This window comes from Macrotis lagotis, chromosome 1, assembly GCF_037893015.1.
Source record: "Macrotis lagotis isolate mMagLag1 chromosome 1, bilby.v1.9.chrom.fasta, whole genome shotgun sequence".
In the NCBI taxonomy this organism is placed as follows: Eukaryota; Metazoa; Chordata; class Mammalia; order Peramelemorphia; family Peramelidae; genus Macrotis; species Macrotis lagotis.
This window is the reverse complement of record NC_133658.1, coordinates 61,021,844-61,027,843: the sequence shown is the minus strand read 5'-3', so window position 1 is coordinate 61,027,843 and position 6,000 is coordinate 61,021,844.

Here is a 6,000-nt window from a genome sequence, read left to right as displayed (position 1 = left end):
AGAGTATTTACTTTTAGGTGATTTTTTTTCCTCCCTCTTTTCTTCCTCCCTCTTTCCCTCCCTCCCTTCCTTCCTTGTTCCTCGTTCCTTCTCTCTCTTTCTTTTTCCTCCCTCCCTCCTCCCTTCTTTGTTCCTCCTTTCTTCCCCCTTCTTTCCTCCCTTGTTCCTTCTTCCCTCTTTTCCTTGTTCCTTCCCCCCCACCCTTTTTTGTTCTTCCCTCCCTCTCTCCCTTCTTTGTTTCTCCTTTCCTTTCCTCCCATTTTTCCTTCCTTGTTCACTCCTCCCTCCTCCTTCCCTCTCTTTCTACCTTCCTTTTGCCTGTATCGTACAGAAAAAATAAGAATGACAAAGTTCATTATATTCTGTTAGAAGAGGAAAACAATTTAAAAAATAGAACAGCAAATTTTGAAAATTTTTATTATTAGAAATGATCTATTTTTCTAGGATAAAATAAAAGTGACACATTTTTATGTTTAGTTTTCCAAGTGCACAATTTTATTTATGGTTTTGACATGCTGCCATTCTTCTTTTGTATCCTTGAAAGGACTTTCAGAGACTTACTGTGTATTCGGTACATATTAAGCTCTTCAATGTTTGTTTATTGAACTAGTTCACTTTTTTTAAAGGTAATCTTATTTGCAGGATATTTACTTTTGGGAAAGCTAGGTGGTGCAGTGAATAGAGTTCTAGACCCTGAATCAGGAAAATTCATTTTTATGTATTCAAATCTAACTTCAGACACTCACTCTCTGGTCATTTGATTCTGCCTCAGCTTCTTTATCTGTAATATTAGCTAGGAAAGGGTATAATAAACCATAAACCACTCCATCATCTTTACTAAGAAAACTGCAAAAGGCATCACCAAGAATTGGGAAAAACATATACCAACATAAATTTCCCAAGTGTTTTTTTATATTTAGAATGTTAAATTGTGATATTGAAATTATGCATAAAATGCTTTGTGCTCAGTACTTTAATTAGATTCAAGATATATATATATGTATATATACATATATATATATATATATATATATATATATATGTGTACATATTATACTTCTATTTGATATAAAGCACCTCCTGTACTAGCTTTGGAGATTCAAGGGGAAAACAGAACAGTCCTGCTATCAAGAAATTGTTCAATTGTTTTTCATATCCAACTGTTCATGACCCCATTTGGGATTTTATTAGTAAAGATACTGGAATGATTTGCCTTTTCATTTTCCAGTTTATTTTATGGAAATGGAGGCAAGTAGGGTGAAGTGACTTGCCCAGGATCACATAGCTAGTAAGTGTCTGAGGTCAGATTTGAACTCTGGTCTTCCTGACTCCATACCTAACACTTTATCCACTGCACCTTACAACATAAATGCAAATGAACAAAGAATCTGAGGAGGAGGAGAAAAGCATAACAAGTAGAAGAAAGAGGAAAGGCTTTTTGGAGGAGGCTTGAGAAGAATTTTGGGAAGAAGAGATGAAGAAGATTGTCAATGCCAAGGGATGGAGAAGGGGAGGTGGAAGTCAGAGTTCAGGAAGCAAATGGTAGATCAGTTTGATGAAAACCAAACTGTGGAAGTGTCTGTAAAAGAGAACAATATAAAATCAGTCTAGAAAGATGAGTAGGAGCCAGACTAGTGAAGGTTTTCCCCTCCAGAATAGAGGTACAGAGAACCACTAAAGATTTTTGAACAAAGGAGTATCAATAAATTCTCTTTTGGAAGAAATAGATTTATATTTCAAATTACATAATATGAAATATGAATTCCAAATATTTTTTGAAACAATTATTGAATTGAATATTGAAACAATGTCATAGAAAAGAAAGAGGGAATGAGATATACACCATATTACTCAGATTCCTGCCACCCTCTGGGTTATAGTTATTTCTGTAGTGTTATTCAAAATAATTTGGAAAAAAATTGACCCTAATATTTGTTTAAACTTGGTAATCTGGATACATTTATTTCTATATTTAACCTCTTGTACATATATATCAATCAAATGAATGGGTGAATGTTCTAATTCTGTTTTCCTCTTTGTTTTGTCTGTTCACTTTTGTATTTGTGAAATGAATGAAATTTAGAAAACTCCCAGAAGGAAGACCCAAAATGTGGGACATACTAAATGTTCAACAAAATCTTAATGAATTGAGTTTTGACAGGGTGTCCCAAAAGGCTAAGAAAACTGAACTAAGATATTTGGGACACCCTACACATATGTATACACATCTACATACAGACATTGTCTATGGTGTTTAACATATAAAATATCTTGACAAGGACCTTTGAGTGTGTGTGTGTGTGTGTATACATAATATATGCATATATGTGCATATACATATGTTCTTATAAAATATTATTTTATATAGACATTATAAAAAATTTAGATGGAAGTGTCTAAAAATGCCTTATGATCCTGCATTAGCATCTACCTCTTAAATTCAAAGTCTTGCAGAAATTCCTTTTTTTGTGTATGTATGCCAAAGGCAATAGGAAACCCAAGAAGGTTTTTGAGCATGGGAATGACATGATCAGATCTGTGCTTTAGGAGTGTCAATTTGAAACGTATGGAGGATGACTCAGAGAAGGAGAGGTCAGAAGCAGGGAGGCAAATATGGAAGGAATCTAGACAAGAGGTGAAGAGGAGTGGTTGAGGAAGGTCTGGATGTGAGAGGCTGTAGAGACAGAAATAACGAGACCTGGCAACTAATCAGATAATAAATCAGAGAGGAGAGAAGGGAGAACTGAGAGTAACTCCATATTTACAAACCGAGTAGCTAGAAGGTTGTGGACCTTTGTAAATCTAGGGAAATGAAGGGGTAGTTTTAGAGGAAAGATAAGCTTTGTTTTGGACTTGATGAATTTGAGATACCCATGGAACATCCAAGTGGAGATGTCCACCAAGTGATGAAGTAGCATTAGTGCTCTGGAGAGAGGCAAGAAATGCATATTTCTATTCAAGAGAATGAGTGAGGGGCAGATAGGTGGCGCAGTGGATAAAGCACCAGCCCTGGAGTCAGGAGTACCTGGGTTCAAATCCTATCTCAGACACTTAATAATTACCTAGCTCTGTGGCCTTGGGCAAGCCACTTAACCCCATTTGCCTTGCAAAAAAAAACCTAACAAAAAAACAAAAACAAAAACGAGAGTGAGAGGTCCCAGGACACACCAATACTTGGGAGGCTGGATATCGACAGGAGGGATGGATCAGAAAAGGAGGAAGACAAGAAAAAAGCAATGGCATGATAGCCCAGGGTGAGAGGAGGAGCCTGGTAATAAAATGGCAGAAAAAAATTCAGAAAAGAAAAATCTCAAAGAGTAATAAATAGGTTATAATGTGGGGAGTGGGATGGGGTGGGACCAGAAAAGTGTCTTACTACCTGCTCTGATACTCAACTCAAGCCTTTGCTCCTACATGAAGTCTTTGTAAAGCAATTCTTCTCCAACCATTTGATCCTTCTCCAAGCTTCAGTCTCTCTTTGCTTTGAATTCTTATACCATTTATATCATTTGCAGCTCCCAATTTAGCACTTTATTACCTTTTGTCATTTCAGTTCAAATGCTAAGTCCTCTATAGTATTTTTTCTTATTCTCCAGATCAGTATAAAGACATCCTTTGGACCTTATATACCATGACTCACTATTTAGGTTTCAGTGACTTAGAATGAGAATAAATAACAAAAGTAGTTTGTCTTTTACCTCAATTTTTATCTAGCCTTTAATTACTGAATGAGTGTTGCCTCAGACAAAGGGAAATCTGGGAAAGATGTTAGCTGAAAAGGCTACGGTCTCCTGTTGCATCTGGGGCCATTTCCGGTTGTCCTGATCTATGTCTTGTCACTGGACTTGAATTACTCTGGAAGAGAGAATAAGGCTGATGACTTTGGATAGCTCTGCCTCACTTATTTTAATTCACTTGCAAATCAAGGACATCCCCCTCCTTTAGTCATTGGGCCTCTTTGAGAACAAAGAACCGAAAACAAAGTCTATCACTTTCTTCACAATAGTTTTATGAGATGGAAGGTGCATATATTTTTTATCCCCATTTTACAGATGAGAAAACTGAGGTTCAGAGAGGAGGAATGACTAACTTGAATTTACACAGCTGAGAAGCATGCATTATTATACCAATTTTACAAATGAGAAAAACTGAGGCTCAGAAAGGAGAAATAGCTAGCTTGAATTTGCACAACTGGGAAGTTTTATCCTAGTTTTATCTAGTTTTAGGGATCTCTAAAACACTACCCTATGATGTTGGGGATGGGGGAGTCATAGTTATCTATGATGCTAAGTACTATACTTTGCCCATGAAGGCTAGAGCCACAACTTGTCTAAACCTGATATCTCTCCTGGGATCTATTACAGAGCTCAGAATACAAATTGTTTAATAAATGTTTATTGAATGAGTAAATACTAGCTTTATCTTGCAATGAGGCTGCAACCCCCTTAAGGACAGGAAACTTATCTTTTGTTTCTTTTGTATCCACCATGATTTCTTACCCAAAGAAAAATGTTCAATCAGCTCTTGTAGATGAATTTACAATCTCATGGCTTAATGATTGGGCTGTTGATATGGTGTTTTAGGTATTTCTTGACTAAAGAATATCTGTCATCCTTGGGAGTATTTTTTCTTTTTGTTTGTTTTCATTTTCTTCAGATTTCAAATCCCTTAGCATTTCAATAAGGGCTGGGGGTGGAGTAGGATGAACTTGGCATGTTTTTACCCATCAGAAATGAGGCCGTTTCTGTCACCTGGTCTTTTACTAGGATGTTTGTTTGTTTTAACTCTGCACCTGCAGGGACAAAAAGGCCAGAGGTGGGAGAGAAGGAGAGGCATGGAGTGGAAGGAATCATATAGCCCAGGTTTGAATTAGGGCCACCATTTACTGCCTATGTGTGACATCAGATAGTCATTTAACCAGTCTCGTCTTCATCTATAATATGAGGTAGTTGAATCATTAGACTGTAAGATTCCTTCCCACCTTTTCAGTCATCTTACATTTACTACCTTTCACATACTTTACAATCCAGCTCCCCTGCCTCTTTACTGTTCCCCTTACACCAGTCTCCATCTACCATCTCTGTACTTTTGCCAAAGCTGTCTTTCCTGCCAAAATGCCCTCCATTCCTGTCTCTGCCCCTGAGAGTTCCTAGATTTTTTCATTATTTGATTCAAGGGACATCTTTTTACAAGAGAACTTTCTGATCTCTTCCTTTGTGCATGCCTTCCTTTTGATGATTACATTTCATTTACTCATTTTATATCTTTCATGTGCCAATTTACATGTTTACTCCTCATTAGATTATAAGCTTTGTAGGTTATTTGTTTTTGCTTTTCTTTATATCTCTAATATTTAGTACAGTGACTGATTTATAGGAAGTGCTTGCTGGCTGATAGATGTACTTCCGCTACTTATACTCACCACGAATTTTTTCATCACCTTTTGGAAAACTTGATCCTGATAGATAAGTATCTATATATCTATGAAAATATATGTATGTATTTGGATCAAGTAATCCAAAAGGTGATGTGCCTAATAGAAATAAGCAGAGTACAACTCCAGATATTGTTGCATTGACTCAATATACTAGCCACTCAAATAATGACTCTAGATTCCAGTGTTTCTGCCAAGGAAACCTTAATCTATATATTTATGAAAATATAGATATAAAAATTAGAGAAGGGAGAGAAAAATTTCAATGGAATATAACTTGGAAAGTTTTATGGAGGAGGTGGCCTATGTTGAGTCTCCAGAGATATGAGAATGGCCTTCAATTTAAATGCTCTTAGGAAGATTCTGAAGATCACCTGGCAGGAGAAGATATTAGATACTGAGGTCCTTTCTCAAGCTAAACTGCCAAGCATTCCAACATTACTACAGAGTGCAACTATGATGGGCTGGACACGCTGTTAGAATGCCAGACTTATGCTTGTCAAAAAGGCTATTTTATGGAGAACTCACACAGGGCAAGCACTCACAAGGGGGTCATAGACACCCTG